The sequence below is a fragment of the Engystomops pustulosus genome, chromosome 6 (genome assembly GCF_040894005.1).
Source record: "Engystomops pustulosus chromosome 6, aEngPut4.maternal, whole genome shotgun sequence".
In the NCBI taxonomy this organism is placed as follows: Eukaryota; Metazoa; Chordata; class Amphibia; order Anura; family Leptodactylidae; genus Engystomops; species Engystomops pustulosus.
In genome coordinates this window covers 173,923,470-173,943,415 of record NC_092416.1, presented here as the reverse complement: position 1 = coordinate 173,943,415, position 19,946 = coordinate 173,923,470, and the positions used below count along the sequence as shown (strand labels likewise).

Below are 19,946 nucleotides of genomic sequence, written 5' to 3'. Positions count from 1 at the left end.
GAACCATCAATGGTAGCTGCTAAGTTACCTGCCTTTATGACCGCCAAAGAAAGGATGCATTATTATTAGATTATCATCTCAAATATTCTAGGTATGTGCACATTCTAGTCAATTTTGGAAGAAATGTTTTAGGTGAAGTGTTTGTCCTGGGCAATGTTTGGTGGGGTAATGGTTAATAATGGTTGTCCCTCAAGAAATGGTCAACCACTATTAGCAATGGACTGGATTCTTTATGACCATGTTCAACTCAAGAAGGGATGGCCAAGGCTTTTGCTCTGGGGTTTAGTATTTGTGGCTATAGAACAGTGGTGGCGAACCTGTGGCACTCGGAGCCCTATCTGTGGGCACCCAAGCAGTCACCCCAACACAGAGTTCTTTAGACAGGACCTACGCCTACAGTCCTAGGCAGCCCAGGATGTGTGGTTTCCAGCGCTATTTTAAAGCGACTCATCCTTGGATACCCGTGACTACAGAAGCTGTGGATAGAGCTGTTAAAATAACTCTAGACTGAAGCTACAATAATAATCCAAATGTCTCTTTCTTTGTACTGTATTGGTGTCCTCTGGCCACCAATATTATTGAAAGCTGTGACAGAGCAAGGAGCTCCTACTTAAATTGTCGTGTTGGCACTTTGAAAAAAATAAGTGGGCTTTGATTGTAGTTTGGGCACTCAGTGCGTAAAAGGTTCACCATCACTGCTATAGAAGGTCGACCTTAATAAGAAAACCTGGAAAGTGTGCTACCTGTGTGGTCACTATACTTAAGGGTAGGACTTACTTCGAGTTTTCAAAGGTAGCCATACTCTATGCAAGAAGCTCACGGAGGAAAACATTCCCTTTAAAAAGAGATTTACATCAAATCTGACTCATCAGTTCAAGTCCAATGAGAAGTTCATCAAGAAGGAGTTACAAAGTGCAGGGATCAAAGCTCAGCAGACCAAATCCAGTTATGACACCTCCTGGCACCACCAGATGTTTCCTAGGGCATGACAGGTGTGAGAACTGGCACATGTTATTATCACTTCTAGGACCGACTGAAAAACACACATTTTCCATGAAGTATTTCTAGTCACACCATCTAGATAAACGGCTATGATGGGCAGAGAAAGGGGCATCAGCCAAAGAAGAAGAACTTTGTGATAACGTGCCCACAAACGGAATGACAACTTTAACGGTTGACCGCACGTTCGGTGTTGACCACACAGCGCAGTGCATGACACAAGCTTACATGATGTATTAGTCAGATCTTGGTCACACAGAACTTTCACTCAAGATGCAGATCTATGTCATATCTAAACCTCAAAGTCCAAAAGCATCTACTCGAAACCCTCGTGAAGTGCAGACGAGGAGGACAGAAGAATCTGAACATGACAAAAACAAAAAAATCATGAAGTATCTAGTATTTCAGGACTCTAGAGCCCAAGGTGTACTTAAGCCTTAATAACGCCTTCAGGCTTGGATTAAAAAGCGAGCATCACTTATAGTTACACCCCTGCCTGAAGGACAAAAACACCTACCAAGACCTTAGAATCCTCAACAAGGTCCACCTGCAATCAAACCTGGATTCCCAGAAACACTTGACAGATAAATGAGGTCTGGGTATCATAAAGGAGCATTACAATCTGGTTTAAAGGTGCGGAGCTCTCCAGCCACGTATACCCCGAGGCGTGTAGGTTGGCAAGTTGTCAGGAGCTCTGTCTGGACCTATGGCCCAGCTGGTATCAATGTGTGGAGTAGACACAAACACAAATCCTTTGGCGAACAGATGTGCAGATTATGCAGAATATCGAGAAAGTGAAGAAAAGTGAGCGTGTCCTTCACCGACAAGTTCTCAAAAAAAGACAGAAAGGAACCCAAAGCAACAAGGGAAATGGGTCCCATTTGTTTATCGCCCCTTTACTTCATCACAGATGGACCCAGTATGTGTTATCCTCGTGACCTTCATGCAATACTTGGCAGGACATTGATCCCCACCCACCCTTATTTCCTGATACAATCCCATAGGAAAATGGGGATAAGACTAACCTTTACTAGGGCCCCATTTGGAATAGGGATCATAAATATCCTGCACTCACTGGGATAAAAGAAGAGATGTCATAGCAGACGTATGTTCATTGTCACTTGCTTACACGACTTAAAGGGACCATTCACCAAGTTCTTAAAACTATTTCATGTGATAGCCACTGTGTCCCTGATGAATTTGGCATTTGTTTGATTAAAATCGGTCCAACCGTTCAAAAGATATGGCTTCCAGAAGTGTATAGGTGAAATGGGGCAAGTTGTCAAGGGGGCGGGGACAAGTACAAAGACACACCCTTTGGCTAGCATGCACCAATTCTCATATAAACTTCCCAGGGCCATATATTTAGAAGGGGTGGACGGATTTTAGCAAGACTATATCACGGTGGCAACGAGAATAACAATGCAATTAACATTTTTGGGCGTGGTGACACGTCCTCCTTAAAGGGGTTTTTTAGGATACAAAAAAAAAAAAACACAAGTATAGTATATTGCTATGTAAAGTAAAATCTGTAATTGTGAATTGGGCTAAGCCACACAAGTCCAAATACAACCCATGGACAGATGTGGCGCTGTTTTGGGATAAAAAATAGTCATGTTTTTGTAATCCTATACAATCCCCAAAAGATTTTAGATGAAATTTAGATTTCTCCAGATTTCTATCCGCCCCATAGACCCCCATGAATTCTGTCTTTGTGAATAGGTCCCTCTATAGGATATAATTACAATGTTTGACATATTTGAAATTCCTTAATCAAATCTTCAGAAAGTTCTTGGAGATGCAGGAAGAATTCCAATCCGTGAGTCTCCGGATTCTGTGAATACATTGATGCTGTCCCCGGGCCCCCTCCTTCCCACTTGGGTTTCAGCACTGTCTACAACTGGTGTCATGGCCTGTTCTGTTTTCATATGATGCTTATCTGCCTGGGCACGGTGCCTGACCGCACTGCGCACTCACAAAACTGAACACTTCTAGTGTCTTACACACAAACAGTCCTTCTAGTGACAGGCTGCCACACGGACACACACACACCCCATCGCCCCGGCGTCATGCAATCCAACAGCTGACAGAATTACGAGCGCCCAAAAGTGACACAAGCACTTGGACATATACCGCACTAATTCTAACTATAGGCTATAAAAACATGGCTTGTTCCTCTAAACAGCGCCACACCTGACACAGGTTGTGGGTGGTACTGCAGGTCAGTTGAATTTACTTCTATACAACCAAGATGGACAGCTATCCTTAGAAGAACGCAGCCATGGTTATCAAGTTTTTTTCATATAGTGTTAAGCATTGTCCCTGGAGAAACATGTCATCATATCTTGGTGTATATTAGTAGCAGCAGGGCTGTGACACATGCATTTATATTCCAGGATTGTACTGGAGGGCATGTTCTCACACTGCTGTGCTCTGAGCTCTCTGCACCCAGTGTTAGGTATTGTCCCTAGTGAGATGTATGATCAGACCTTTGTGTATGCTACTAGCTGCAGGACTGTGACATATGGATTTATATTCCAGGACTTCAGGGAGGGTGTGTCCTCACACTGCTGTGCTCTCCGCAGCCAGTGTTAGGTATTGTCCCCATTCCTATAATCACACCTTTGTGTATGATGTTAGTAGCTGGACTGTGAAACATCAATTTATATTACAGGACTATGGTTCCCGGAAATGTACGTCCTCACACTGCTGTGCGCTCTGCAACCAGTGTTGGGCATTGTCCCTGAAGAGATGTGTAATCACACCTTTGTGTATGGTGTTAGTAGTAGCAGGACTGTGAAAAATCAATTTATATTACCGGACTGTAGTTCCTGAAAATGTGCATCCTCACACTGCTGTGCTCTGAGCTCTATGCAGTGAACTGCATACGTACTGGTTAGAGAAAGGACATTCATCGCTACATAAAAAGGCAAGTGTCATTCAGGAAACAGGGAAAGCAGAGTGGAAATTTCTAAAAATAGAAAATTCCTCAAAGCTTCACAATTATAGAGAAAAACTTTTGGCATAATTTTTTTTTATTTTTCTCAGTTTAAAGGGGAAACGCTGCAGTCCACAAATGATATCCGAATCTCGAGCCTCTGGCAGACACATGAGCACAAATATCTGGGAGACGCACACAGCCATATTTCCCACACATGTGTAATAATAATAGACCTCCCCCCCTTATATTTTATAGAGAAGCCCACCTCCTTTGTGACCCAAGCCAACTTCTATAGAGGAACACAGGACACACGTATGGCACCAGAGGTCACGTATGGAGCCGTGTGGAGACTCTAGCGCCCCCTAACGCCACACTATTGTTGGTGCAAGAGCAGGATGGGAAACAGACACAACAACATTTGCTTTCATTTAAAAGAGTGAGAAAGGAGAAGCCTCCAGATTGCAAGAGAAGCGTTGAAGGAACCCGGGACTGGGGCCGTCTGCGGGTTCCTGAGAACGAAGCTGGGTCTTAGGATCCCACACCCCCACCGCCTCTTAAAGGGCTAGTCCCAGAGGTGCAGTCGCTCAGCCCGCACCAGCGTTCCAGGTTCCCAGGCTCAGTCTGCAGCGTTCACACACATGCACAACACATCGCGCTGCCCCTTCACACGACCTGTTCCCCTGCACAAGTGGCTTTGGCCAGAAATCGGAATCAGAAGATCCTGTGGTTACGGCATGGTCCTCTTCTATAGACTGTAATAAATCAGAGCCGGGCGTGGAGTGGACTGCCCACAGACTGGCAGCACCAAAATCAGCGCCACACACAAGTCACTGGACGGTATCCAATATTGCAGCCAGACCTTCGTCTACAATTATGCAAATACTTCACATTGTATATCTCCGCTTGCTGTCAGGGAACGGAAAAAATTGTTCCTGTACCGATACCGGAGATGTTCTAAAAGAAGGCACTGACGCACTGAAACAAAACAGTAAAGTGGGTACAAATCGGGACTAACATGCTTAAATTAAAATCTCTATTGATTCTTTCACTGACAGGAAGCAGAGTTATACTTTCAGAAGATCACAGTTGTACATTGCATACTATCTGCTCACCAATGTCAAGATCTTGGTGTGCTGTCAGTGAGTGGAAACATTGTTCCTATTCTGATCACATCCGCCTTAGACGGCTTCAGGATTTGTTTCAGTGTGTCAGGGCATTTTTAGAACAAGATAGTAACTTGTGATGAACAGATGACAGCAAGCAGATTTAGAAGATACCCTACAACTTTCTTATTTATCAATTTCAGATCCTCTGCATGCTGTCAGCATAGTGACGCATTTCTCACATTTGTGTCATATCCAACACACACAGATGCAGGAAATGTTACCATACAGAGGGAACTGACACATTGTAACAAAACCTTCACTTATCTCCAATAGATACTATCAGGACAGTGTAGTATCCTTGCTACAGGTAATCAGGGATTACCCTCACTCACTGACTGCAAGCAGAGCTCTGGAAACTTAGAAATGTACCTATAACCAATTTCAAAATTCCTGTATGAGGTCAGTGGCCGGAACCTGGAAACTCCCCAAAACTCTCCTCTAAATGACACATATAAAAGCCAACACAGACTGCGCTACACAGCGGAGCCGAGTACGTTAATATATACTATATAATATATCTGCATTCACAATGCCGAATGCGCCAGGCCCAGATTACGAGTTTTAACCCTTTCACTGCACCAATATCAGATTCCGGTAATGTTCCTATTACACTACCTGCCTTGTAAGGTTTCCCTAGCACACTTACATGGGAATGGCGGCGGCACGGAGCTGTCCATATTTGTACCCATAATAGGGAGAAAAATTTTAGAAACAGGCAAATAAGACTAAAAATGGGCTGCCAGCGGGTGTGTCACATCCACTGGGGATGGCCGATCCCAAAGAAAAGGAATCCTACTATTATTAAATCCTGGAATCACACACAGATGATCTATTATCCATCTGTCGGCTGCCACCCCAAGGGCCGCTTAACCTATACAGTGCCAAAGATGACTCGATATAAAAATTTAGCAATATATAGAATATAGGCTTTAGTGGTAGGGTTGCACCCCTTATAGCTAATAATGGGTATTATGACATCTTAAAAAGGGTCGGTGCACCTAACAGAGGGGAGTATGTCTGTGAATGATTGCGCGTGTTCTTGTTACTTATTACAAATCAAAAAGTGTAAAAACGGATGATCACAGAGAACAATAGTTTGCATTCTACTGGCAGTAACGCAGGTTTTTGGTCCGTTTTTAAGCATACGTTTTTAAAGCGCATGGAGTTTTTTCCGTTTACCATGCGTTTGGCTGCGTTGAACCTATTTATCTTAATAAAATTTGGAAAACTGTAAAAACGGATGAATTTAAAAACCCATGCGTTTCTTAACGGACTGCAAAAGCATGCTTGAAAACGGACCAAAAACGCCACGAGTGGTATCAACCTTAGGCTGGTGCCACACGCACCGCTTTGTCTACGTTTGAGAACTTCCAACCCAAAGATAGCAATGAAGCCCCATACACCAAGGGTATGAAATGCACCTTATATGGTGGTCATATCCCACAATAGGGGTGTGAGGGGCACATTGTCAAAAATGGGTGTAAGTTATCGAAAAGGGGACATGGCCCTAACTGAGCTAAATTTCAACCGATACTCCAATACATGTAATGCGCCCAATATTTAAGTGGATCAACCTTGGGTGGAAAAATGATGCGGGTGGTCCATATAATGCCCAAATGGACTAAAATGTATAAAACCAAGAGCTCTCCATTGAAAACTATAACCAATCACAATGCTGCGTTCAATTCACAAAATTGCCATTTTAAACTAAAGCCTAGTCGTAATTGGATGCCACGGCTTATCACAGCACAGCTCTCTTTTCACTAGAGTTCTGTAGCAAATGAAAGCTGCACAGACATTGGTTGCTGGCAGAAACAGCCCAGCTTTCCTTTTAGTATATTTGTTATTGTCCAGAGCAACCAATCACAGCAGTTATTTCATTTCAAAAAGCCCTCATGCTAAATGAAAGCTGCAGAGCAATTGGTTGCTATGGGCCATTTTCATAAAAGCCCTGACAACATGTATTATTTCCTACTCTTCGCAAAAAAATCCATTAATAAACTTTAAAAAATTAAAAATACAGCGCCAATGAGCAGACATTGCTGGCCAGCTCTGCTCCAGACTCACACTCCTGTGTTTCCTGACTCCTAAATACTAATGAATGAATGAGCTGTGATGTAAGAGACATTCCTGCGTATACTGTCAGCCAGAGATTCCCTAACCTCACCATGAGTCACCTACCGTGTTAACCCCATCACTGCCTTCCTTCTCCGGGAACAAGACCGGCTCTTAAAGGGACGCCGATACTAAATTTAACATTCACATAATAGAGAAGGTTCCTAAGCAAATATTATAATTTCTCCACCGACAAATACAGCAGCAGATATTTCACCTGAAGTCATAAGGGTTGTGTGTTAAGTTATCAAAATAACTAAGGGGTCGATGGGATAATATAAAACCGTCTCAAGGCCGCATAGCAACCCCAAGGTCTACTAGTCCCTCAGGGCATGTTCATATGGCAGATTTTGGAACACAATTTCAGTCAGGAAATTGCGTGCCAAAATCCCTTTCCCCTAAAATCGACAGGAGGCCATCAGCTACATCTTCTCCCTTTTCACTGGAAAATCCCATTCACTTTCCAAGTGAACATACCCCAAGGTACTATTTTGTGGTAGAAAGAAACCATATGTGTTTATAAGTTCTTTTGTTCCCTGTTGTCAGTCAAATTTCTGACAAAGCAGCCAACATCCAAGCACCCAATGGATGTGAAATATTCCAGGAGAGTCTGGCTGGGACTTCATTCCCCCAAGTTCAGAAAAAATTGATCATTGTAAAAAAAATGAACACGTAGCTGCAAAAATCTGAAGTATTGTGCTATTTCATTCAATTAAAGTCAAGCTGTAATTGCAGATGCAAACTGCGTGCAGAGGGGGGCACTGTTTATCGGAGAGGGGGCAGCCATGTTGTTGTCCACAGCTGCTTGTCCTATATCATCAGACTGGTACAAGCGGCCGAGATTAGGTGTCATGTCCCTTTAAGACGGGAGAGTAGGGGAGGAGGAAAGGGCAGGGGCACATTTGATTGCATGTGTTCCACAACAAATATTACAATCACAGAATAAATAAATGAAAAAGCCCAATACATTAGGCATAATAAACGGCGAGGCGCAGTCATCACTACAGATAACACTTTTTGCAATGCCATTTAATCATTTAAAGGGCTGTTTGAGCCGGGAATTGCAAGCTTAAATCAGTTGGTAACACTCTCCGCTTCACAAATTCATCTCCCCGAGGGGCTGCCGGATAATTTCTGCCCTTCACGGTTAATGTGAACAAGGCTGTAGAGTCGAAAAAAAGAAAGCAATGGGTCAAGAAGGCAGCGAGAAGCATGAGCTGGCAGCGCCAGGCCGCAAGTTGGCTTGGTGAAAACGTGGCATAGAAACCCGATGCTTATAGCGTCCGTACTGTGTACAGAACAAGGGGTATTAGTCAGACGACGGCTGGCAACGCATGGTTGGTGAAAGAAAGTTTCTGTAATAGAGCGGTGCTCCTGTACATTAACCAGCTATGATGTATAGACAGACTGCCTTATGTTTGTATAGCTCCCCCGTATACTGTAGCAGCGCATGGCGATGACAAAACCAAATGCCAGCTAGTAAATCTATCCTTACACAGTGCATAGAAAGACTGGATAGTATTTTACATGTGAAAAAAAAAAAAATCTAGATGTGTACGCAAGTACCTGTTCAGACTGCCATAGATCAGTCCAGCCCACAAGGCCTGGTGGCGGAGTCTTCATATTTATCAGTATTGCCCAGATGGCACTAATATTCCAGTGCATAGTGGGTGGAGACTAGCTCTTAGGATGCCTCCCTACGCTGCACAAGGAAAGTAGAGAAGTATCTGCTTCATCACTCCCTTACTAATGGGTGCACCAGCCATGAGGCGAGTTGAGCCTCTTGCCTCAGGCATCAGCACCTGCACCAAGATATGGGCGGCATCAGGGGTGCAGTCACCTGCTACAAAGCAGTAGTTGACACTTATTGTCTTTTCACATCTTATGTCAGTATGGAGAATCGACTTGCTTTAAAAATGACCTTTTACACATATAACATATAACATATATAACAACTACTGGATGGGGAGGGGGGGGTGCTCTTCCATAGCTGGTCTCAGCCAGCAGAGAGTTCAGGTTCACCTTTGCTCTTACTCGGCAGTATCAGCAGGGTAATATAGAACCTTAAGAAATACTTTCATGGACTGCTGTGAATAAAGCACTTAGGACAAAATAAAAACAGCAGCACTCCATAAGACTTCTATAGAATCTGATACCTCAAGGAGATACATATCATTACTCCAGAGTGAATGTCAGGCTAGCAAAAAGGGGGATTAGGAAAAGAACTCGATAAGTAGAGAAAGAAGCATTTTTCTTGTGCTACAGATTTGTTAAGGACCCTTGTAGGTTTCATACAGTACATTTCTTTAAATGTCTAGTTTAAATTTTTGTGCGGTACCAAAAAGACACCTCATCAGATGTTACATTAAAATCTAAAGTAAATATATGAAACGCTTTTTGGTTAAAGAAGTTTTGGCTATGGAATTTTTTTTTATTTAATCCAGCAGGAAAAAAAAAAAAATACAAAATTTAACCAAAAAAAAAAGCAAACTGGATAATAAAAATTATACCAGAACTTATAATTATCATTTTCCTACAAGCTTTTCAAAATTGTGTAGAAGAGATAGTGTGAGGAGCCCTTCCACAGTTTGTATTGTCTAATTATCTCATTTTAGATCTCTCAACCGTCAGAGATTACAGCGCCACTGAAGAGCGCTCAACTTTCTCCCAAAAGCCTACGAAGAGTGGGGCAATCTGGTTTTTCTTCATTTTTCCAGAAGATTTCATTCCTTTGTTCGTCAAGCAAGAAACCAAAAACAAAAATCAAAGCCTTCTCAACAATAAATCACAATTAAATCTTCATTTTCTTTTGAGATAAGACAATAAACATCTGATCACGCACACCACGTCCCCGCACCTGTACAGAATGGTGGGAGGCATTCCACATAAATACATAGTGGCGGGATTACTCAGGACTGGGTCATTCAAATCCCCCATCTCTCAGAGGTAGTACTGTGCCGTGTCCATATATACACAGGATAGGAGTAGTAGTACTGTGCCGTGTCCATATATACACAGGATAGGAGTAGTAGTACTGTGCCGTGTCCATATATACACAGGATAGGAGTAGTAGTACTGTGCCGTGTCCATATATACACAGGATAGGAGTAGTAGTACTGTGCCGTGTCCATATATACACAGGATAGGAGTAGTAGTACTGTGCCGTGTCCATATATACACAGGATAGGAGTAGTACTACTGTGCCGTGTCCATATATACACAGGATAGGAGTAGTACTACTGTGCCGTGTCCATATATACACAGGATAGGAGTAGTAGTACTGTGCCGTGTCCATATATACACAGGATAGGAGTAGTACTACTGTGCCGTGTCCATATATACACAGGATAGGAGTAGTACTACTGTGCCGTGTCCATATATACACAGGATAGGAGTAGTAGTACTGTGCCGTGTCCATATATACACAGGATAGGAGTAGTAGTACTGTGCCGTGTCCATATATACACAGGATAGGAGTAGTAGTACTGTGCCGTGTCCATATATACACAGGATAGGAATAGTAGTACTGTGCCATGTCCATATATACACAGGATAGGAGTAGTAGTACTGTGCCATGTCCATATATACACAGGATAGGAGTAGTAGTACTGTGCCGTGTCCATATATACACAGGATAGGAGTAGTAGTACTGTGCCGTGTCCATATATACAGGATAGGTGTAGTAATACTGTACTGTACCCATATATACAGGATAGGAGTAGTTGTACTGTGCTGTGCCCATATATACAGTATAGGAGTAGTAGTACCGTGCTGTGCCCATATATATAGGATAGGAGTAGTAGTACCGTGCTGTGCCCATATATATAGGATAGGAGTAGTTGTACTGTGCTGCGCCCATATATACAAGATAGGAGTAGTAGTACTGTGCCCCGCCCATATATACAGGATAGGAGTAGTAGTACTGTGCTGTTCCCATATATACAGGATAGGAGTAGTAGTACTGTGCTGTGCCCATATATACAGGATAGGAGTAGTAGTACTGTGCTGTGTACATATATACAGTATAGGAGTAGTTGTACTGTGCTGTGTCCATATATACAGGATAGGATCAGTAGTACTGTGCTGAGCCCATATATTTGGGATAGGAGTAGTAGTACTGTGTTGTGCTCATATATACTTGATAGGAGTTGTAGTACTGTGCAGTGCCCATATTTACAAGATAAGAGTAACTATACGTGTATACAAGTTTTATCCACTAGGCGGAGGTAAGGAGTAAAGAAGAAAGCTCCTCCCAACAAAAAAAATGAAATCTGTGCCTCCTGAGGCATGATGGGAGTGATATTCAGATAAGGAGAAAAAACATATTTACACAAAACTTATTTTATCAGATGTTTTGCTCTTGGACATATTAACGGGAAAGGTCTAGTAAATGTTAAAATCACTTGCGTAGAGACTCTCCCTTTAAGCAACCCCTGAAAGACAACTGTAAAGGTTCAAGGCTAGGACAAATCCATCTAAAAGCCCATGGTAACCACTTGTGTTGTAAAAATGAGATTTCATGAGGGGCCTGCAGAGGAAAGCTGCACGCACTCATTTATTTATGAAGCCTAAGGCATCTCCAGCTAGCGATTCATTTCCCTATGATGGAGCGGTATATTCTTACCCGGTATCATGTAACGTACATGCAGAATCATACGTGTACTGGAGTAAGTGGTGACCTCATCGTCCACGTGTTAGGTTACAAGGGCTTTGATTACAGGTCGGTCTGTGTGTCCAGTTTCATGAATTACTTACATTAAATTAATGAGAAGGAGTAGTACAATGGAGGTCTAGCCGGATAAAGGGGCAATCCAGAAGTCAGCAAATGTATCTACAACCCCAGGCAAAAATTGAAGAACCCTCCTGGAAGGGTTTTTAGTAGGAATGGTTGTATGGCCGGCTAATATTTTGGTATTTTGTTATATTGTGACCTCTATTAAATGCTCCTCTATAGTATAATCAGATCCTGGGAGTAACAGAACATTGCTTGCCCCTACTGGGGGTGGGAAGTTCTAAATTCATTGTGTCCCCTGAAGTAGTGCCAGGTTTTTGACTTATGATAATTGTAACCAAATTACCAAAATATGTCAGGAATTTATGCTGAGGAGCCAACTCTCATACGAAGAACATTGGGGCTTATTCACATTTCCGTCAGGCTTTCCAACGTTTTCGGCGACTAGGTCCCGCAGCCACATTTCCGTCGGGTTTACCGTCGTGCACGATTGGATTGTGTCGCAATGGAGCAAGCTTTCACGCGACACTAACCGGTGGGCGGGCCGTTGGATGACCCGACGGATTCAGACAACGTGCAGGATTTAACATTTTAAATTGTGTCGCAAGCCAAGCACTTACATGCATCGGGAAGAGGAAGGCGAACTCCGGTGGACCTGAGCGGGGAACCGACACATGCAGGATATCGGGCGCACACTCTTAGTGAATTGCGGCAGACTTCATCCTCGCCGGACATTCCGGATCGGGGATCGCATAGGGACCGGGTAAGAAAATGTGCCCCATTGTCTTTATTCTAGATTAACTTTTACTCAACATTAGGCTCAAGAGCCAGTAATTTTTGGGCAAGACCTAGAAGAGACAAAAGGAAATCCTACACAGAGGACGATCACTGATCATACCATATGGTAGTCTTGTACAACACGGGATAGCAAAGTAGGTGGCCATGACTAAGTCTTACTATAAAGATGATAGGAATGACTGTAAAAATGAAAAGTTTTCCTATTACACTACACTGGGGGATTGGAAACATTTCTGAATCACATAGTAAAGAACATATCTTGGAAGGAGCGAGACTCCCGCGACCCCATCCCTCTACGCTCCTTCTCTCCTCTGTCCCTCTAAATCTCCTTCCTATCAGCACCGGAGTCTCCTCCAATCCGTTCTACCTCAGTCATAAATCAATTTGTCCAATAAAACAGGCTGACATGCTGAAATATCGGCTAAACAGCCACTCAATCTGTTTATGCAAATGGAATAAATCTATCTGTCCTTTCTAAATATTGATTATATTCCTTAATTTATGGCAAAATAAATACAAGGATTGCATGCAAAGTTGGGGATGGAAGTAGTGGGGGGGGAGATGCATGCAATGGGAGGAATTGCGGACACATGTGATGACAGACATATTACAATGATACTATGTGACAAGTGCTATTAACTGTGGTCCGCAGAACGGTGTCACATTGATAGCAATGTGTGTGGATGACCCTGCCACACTGTGAATTGGGTCATATGACATGACCACCAAGCTTTGCATTGCCGTATTCACCTAAAGTAACCATGATCTTCATCTATAATGGTCCAGACAATACAAGTCAACTGGCAACTTTATTTTCAAGAGGGAATGGTCCAAGGTTGTTAGTCAACCTCACACATATCAATAGACAAGAGCCATTCAGTGCCCAAATCTAGAGAGCAAACCAGAGCACATAAATTCCAAGATCTCTTTGGCCCATGAACCGGTAGACCCAAAGTCAACAAGATTTCTACAAATCTATGACCTTGACTGGTATATCTTGAAACTTGAGAAGGCAAAAAGTTTCAGGTCAATATATGGCAATTATGGGAATACTTAAAACAATGCCTCACGATTTTTGGCCATAGACCATCATCGAAGACAAAAACATATGCAAAATAAATCAGCTTTTTCAGTTGAACTTAAAAAAAAGAAAGACAAAACTTGTGACCAAAATAACGGAGTAGAATTCTGCCCTTGTGGTCTTCTAACAATAGATGAAGGTTACCCACTGTAAGTGTTGACATTGGGAAGTGCAGATGAAATCTAGACGTGAAGTGCACTGGGTTTGAAAGATATTCTTAACACATGGTGCTAGAGTATACCAGACCTTGCACAACAATAAAGATCCCACCAGGTCTGAAGGACCAAAAAAAAAAAAAGTTTTGGCTTGTCAACTTGTTGGACAGGTTGACTGGAAAACATTGAGAAACACCAACCCAAATATGTTCTCATCCCCAAAAACTAAGGATATAGAGAGTTTGACAACCCCAACTATAGCTACACGTGGATTTAGTGATAGTCAGATGTTGGTCCATGTAATCTAGTCATTGACCAAATTATGATCAACCTTCGATACAAAACATTAAGCTTGGTTTCCACCAAGGAACATCAACATAAGGACAAAAATGTTCTAAACTATTCACGCCAACAAAAACCAGAAGCCCAGTGTGAACCTCGCCTTAGGTTGACCACAAAACATCGACCTGTTTCAGCCGTAAGGAACAAATACGCCACTGAACTTTCTCTAGGAGATCTGTGAAGCAGTAGGAGTCGCGAGGAATAGCTGTTGGCCAAACAAGGGTTTGGTTATGTTGTTCCCACCATAAGAAGCAATGCATCAAGAACGATCCCTCATCCTTTAAGGAAGTACTAAACGCTGTAATATGGCTACCAATACAGACACTATAGATATATATTGTATATATACTAGAGAATACATTTTATCCAATGGTTCACAACAAGAGATCAATAAAACTTCCTTTCATCTGAGAACTCCCCAAAAATGTGGACTCCATTGTGAAAAAAAAATTATTTTGGGATTCTTGACGGTATTAATTCGGCCCCACGCCTTCCTGGAGGGGATCTAACCATAAAATTAATTTTCTACGTTAGACTCTGTTCTGCAGGTAGATCCACACAGATCATGTCAGGTAAATTATTGAGAACGTCCATAATAAGAAATCACCACAGGCTTTAAAAAGGGTGTGTGATATTCCTGGCTACACTGCGTGGAATGGTGCCAGAATTCGAGCCACTTATATCTCACAGCAACACTTTCAGATTGAATTAATTAACTGCTCATTCACAGAATTACTTCTTTTATGTAACCCATTCCTCCCTGGAAAATACAGGCAAATAAAAAAAAAATTCTCAAAAAAAAAAAAAAAAAAAATCGCCAAGAAAAACAGTTACCGTCCAAAGCTGAAAATTTTGATACGCCTGGCAAAAATTCTAAACCAAAATAAAAATTTAAAAAAAAAAAAAAACATCCAGTAAAATTCAGACCAGAACAAAACTAAATAAAAATTGGAAATTCAAATAAATTAAAAAAAAAAAAAAATGCCCAAAAATTTAATTTTTTTGCATAGTAAAAAAAAAAAAAAAAAAAAAAATAATAATAATAATTATCTAGCAAAATTAAAAACGAACGTGACAATTTTTTTCCCCCCCTTTTCCAAAACATCTGCCAGTCTTTATTGTAAATCAAATAAGAAAGAACTACACTCATGTACCCAAAGTCTACGCCCTACACAATGGAAGCCAGACATAGGTTGGTGGCTTTCTCTTCGGAGACACACAGGACATTGTTGTCACCACTCTCCCAACTGGTAATACTCAGTGTTGGTGATTTTCATGGCACCGTTTAATCCATGCGCTAATTGTAATCCCATTATAGCACAGAGAAATTCATTAGAATTCACAGCTCATCAAGCCGGCAGCAATAACAGTTACTGTGTTATTCTAAAACTGACTACCATGTGAAAAGCAACGCAGTAAACAAAAAGTAGGTTAAACCTGGCATTCAGCAAGAACGGGATACAAAAGAAAAAAATTTCAAAAAAAAAAAACATTTGAAAAATTCCGATTCAAAAACATTGGCAGAATTCCATAAAAACACTGGAGAAAACACAGCTATATGCACCTACACACAGACCCAGACTCATCCAATGTTTATCTTCTGCATATAAGAGGTCGGCGGAGGGCATCTCCCGAGACAAAATGCTACCGGGGAGTATATTTTTAGTAGGGAAATGCAGTTCTTAGAAAGAAAAGTAAAGACTCGTATTTAAAAGTTATTTTTAAAACAAACAGAGGCAGCTTTTCTGGGTGAAAACGCACAGGAAAAATAGAAGGTTTAAGAAACGAAAAAAGGGAATATTTACAAAAAATGGAAAAGGTCAAAGATTATATGGACAAATTTAAGTAAAAAAAATATACACAGATATATAAGAAAATTACTTGTGATTATTAAAAGCACAAAACAAAATGTATTTTTAATATACACATTAGATATATATACTTGTGGTTACTAAAAACAACAGAAAACATTTAAAAAACCTTAATAAGTTTGCCACGGGTGTAGTATCAAAAAGAATGTGTTGCCCGTGGTCTGTATATGGTCTTCATAATTTGATGTCCCTCCTGACTAATGTTTATATATTATTTTATGGCTAATATTTCTATATAGCCCACAGTCACAGACAAATCAATAATTTCTTTTCTGTAGCTTTTTTTCTTAATAATTACACAGTTACTAAGAGATAGATGAAGGGGATCTCCAGAAACCGATAAAGTCGGTTAAAAATATCTGTGTAGTAGATGTAAGTTATGATACATTTTAGACCCCAAGCGCTCATCCCAGAGAGACTTGGGCTAGATGGGCAATGAAGAGTTAAGCCAAGTCACAAAACCATTTCCGAATATTGTGAAGGAGCGATACGGGGCCCCAGCCATCCGGGGCCCCAGCCATCCGGGGCCCCAGCCATCCGGGGCCCCAGCCATCCGATTGGGCAGAGCATCTACACCAATTTTCTGGCATACAAAAATTCTGGCAAAAAGCACACTTATTGGTGCACAGACAAAAATCGTTTCCCCCTGACGCAACCTCCAGACCAAGCTGGAATGCCCAGTGGTCGAGTGGGCCTGGTGCGGCTTAAAGGAATATAACAGAATTCAGCAAAAGGCCGGACCTGGCGCAGAATTGCCCAGTGGAGTAACCCCCGTTTGACCCATCAAGATGCCTGAGCCTTCTGATAGATCCAGCGGGTGTCGGGGTTCCCATCATACGCTGGCCATGTGCCTATGTATAATAATTCCCCCCCCCCAAGATGCTTTGTTTTATCCACATGTGGTCGTACTACATTCTCAAGATGGAAAACTAAAAAGAAAAATCAAACCATTGATGAAAGAGTCCAAAAAAAAAAAAAAAATTATCAAAAGAAAACGTATTTGAAAGACAAATGAATTTAGCGTTAAAGTTGTCGGAGGGTGCCAAAGGCCATTTAGAAAGATAATCAAGGCAAAGATGGTTAGGCAGCGCTACAAAAAGCAGATTTTGCCTCCTGCCCCCTGATAATACAAAAGTCATTTGTAAGTTTTAAAAATTTTTATAAATTGTTGATACAAGTGAAATTTTGTTTATATGACGTGCGGCGAGCCAGGTTGTCAAGATAAATATACCATGTGTAAAAGTCGGAAACCATATCCGAGCCTCTACAAGACTATACTAGTATTAATGCCGCTGGGCAATCCGGGACATGGACTTCCGGGACATGGACTGCCGGCAAATTGGTCGGTCCACCAACATCACAAGATTGCAATTATTTTTATCAATTCATCCGCGCCATCCATCAAGACAACATGGATGCCGGTGACCCGCCCCCGAGAAACGACTTTTGGGGAAAACCACGAGATAACTGCATAGTTATATATGTCAGAACTCAAGTGTATATCATGAAGGAAGCAGATGTCGATGGATTTGGCGTTATCTAGACACTAGAGGGGTGTCGATCAAATCTGGAAATTTGAATGTGACGCGTCTCAGCACTCTCTAACCGTCCAACTCTCTCTGTCTACTCACTCCTCTCGTGTGGTCTCTCTATTTACCGATTATATCTCTCTTCATCATTCTATCACTGACTCGCTCTTTCTATTCCTCCATCTCCATTTGCTCTTTATTATACCATTCTACTGATTCATAGTCTATTTAATAGCTCCACGTTTCTATTTTCTCAAACTTCCATCACTCAATCTTTTTCCATGCATCCCTCCATCACTCTACACCTATTTCTAGCCCTCGTAATGAGTGACAGTCTCGCGCAGACTCTATCCAACTGTAATAGTCTATGTATTCGTCGCTCTATCCATTCACCGATTAGATTTCTTAAACCTCCTATCAACTAGCCATTCCCACCACAGAAACGGAAGGAAACGAGAATGAAGAGCCACCAGACACCTCCAGTGGAAGCTTCCAACCAGAGGTACAAGATATGGGATGAGCATAGCCTTCCTGGTGCCTGAGGATACCGCAGTCTGCCATGTACAGACAGCCAGGGGTGAGCATAGCCTCCCTGGTGCCTGAAGATACCGCAGTCTGCCATGTACAGACAGCCAGGGGTGAGCATAGCCTCCCTGGTGCCTGAGGATACCGCAGAGTCTGCCATGTACAGACAGCCAGAGGTGAGCATAGCCTCCCTGGTGCCTGAGGATACCGCAGAGTCTACCATGTACAGACAGCCAGAGGTGAGCATAGCCTCCCTGGTGCCTGAGGATACCGCAGAGTCTGCCATGTACAGACAGCCAGAGGTGAGCATAGCCTCCCTGGTGCCTGAGGATACCGCAGAGTCTGCCATGTACAGACAGCCAGAGGTGAGCATAGCCTCCCTGGTGCCTGAGGATACCGCAGAGTCTACCATGTACAGACAGCCAGAGGTGAGCATAGCCTCCCTGGTGCCTGAGGATACCGCAGAGTCTGCCATGTACAGACAGCCAGAGGTGAGCATAGCCTCCCTGGTGCCTGAGGATACCGCAGTCTGCCATGTACAGACAGCCAGAGGTGAGCATAGCCTCCCTGGTGCCTGAGGATACCGCAGTCTGCCATGTCCAGACAGCCAGAGGTGAGCATAGCTTCCCTGGTGCCTGAGGATACCGCAGAGTCTGCCATGTCCAGACAGCCAGAGGTGAGCATAGCTTCCCTGGTGCCTGAGGATACCGCAGAGTCTGCCATGTCCAGACAGCCAGAGGTGAGCATAGCCTCCCTGGTGCCTGAGGATACCGCAGAGTCTGCCATGTCCAGACAGCCAGAGGTGAGCATAGCCTCCCTGGTGCCTGAGGATACCGCAGAGTCTGCCATGTACAGACAGCCAGAGGTGAGCATAGCCTTCCTGGTACCTGAGGATACCGCAGAGTCTGCCATGTCCAGACAGCCAGAGGTGAGCATAGCCTCCCTGGTGCCCGAGGATACCGCAGAGTCTGCCATGTACAGACAGCCAGAGGTGAGCATAGCCTTCCTGGTACCTGAGGATACCGCAGTCTGCCATGTACAGACAACCAGGGGTGAGCATAGCCTCCCTGGTGCCTGAGGATACCGCAGAGTCTGCCATGTACAGACAGCCAGAGGTGAGCATAGCCTTCCTGGTACCTAAGGATACCGCAGTCTGCCATGTACAGACAGCCAGGGGTGAGCATAGCCTTCCTGGTACCTGAGGATACCGCAGTCTGCCATGTACAGACAACCAGGGGTGAGCATAGCCTCCCTGGTGCCTGAGGATACCGCAGTCTGCCATGTACAGACAGCCAGAGGTGAGCATAGCCTCCCTGGTGCCTGAGGATACCGCAGAGTCTGCCATGTACAGACAGCCAGAGGTGAGCATAGCCTCCCTTGTGCCTGAAGAGAATATAGAAAGTTGCCCCCTTGATCATGAAGCGTCCTCTGCCTATATAAAGAGATCCTAGTCTAGGCAAGGCAATGGTGAATAGATCCTTACTCTAATTAGTAAGTAGTGTAAATGGATTTGTTTAAGTGTCATGTCTTGCTTTGTGGTGGCCTAGTGTGCTTCTGATACTCCTGCAGGTGCTGCCTGAGGCGAGAGTCTCATCTCGCCTCTTGGAAGGCGGACCCATGCCTGTCAAAATCCAACACCTCCAATCCTTCTCTAGATCAGTCAGGTTTAGACAAAATAAAACTGGTTCAGAT

General features: G+C 43.0%; 1 protein-coding gene across 6 annotated transcripts in view; it reads right to left on the bottom strand.

Moving 5' to 3' along the window:
* The window catches only part of BAHCC1 (BAH domain and coiled-coil containing 1), a 124,684-nt gene that overhangs the window by 53,272 nt on the left and 51,466 nt on the right, over positions 1-19,946 (bottom strand). The window lies entirely within an intron of this gene.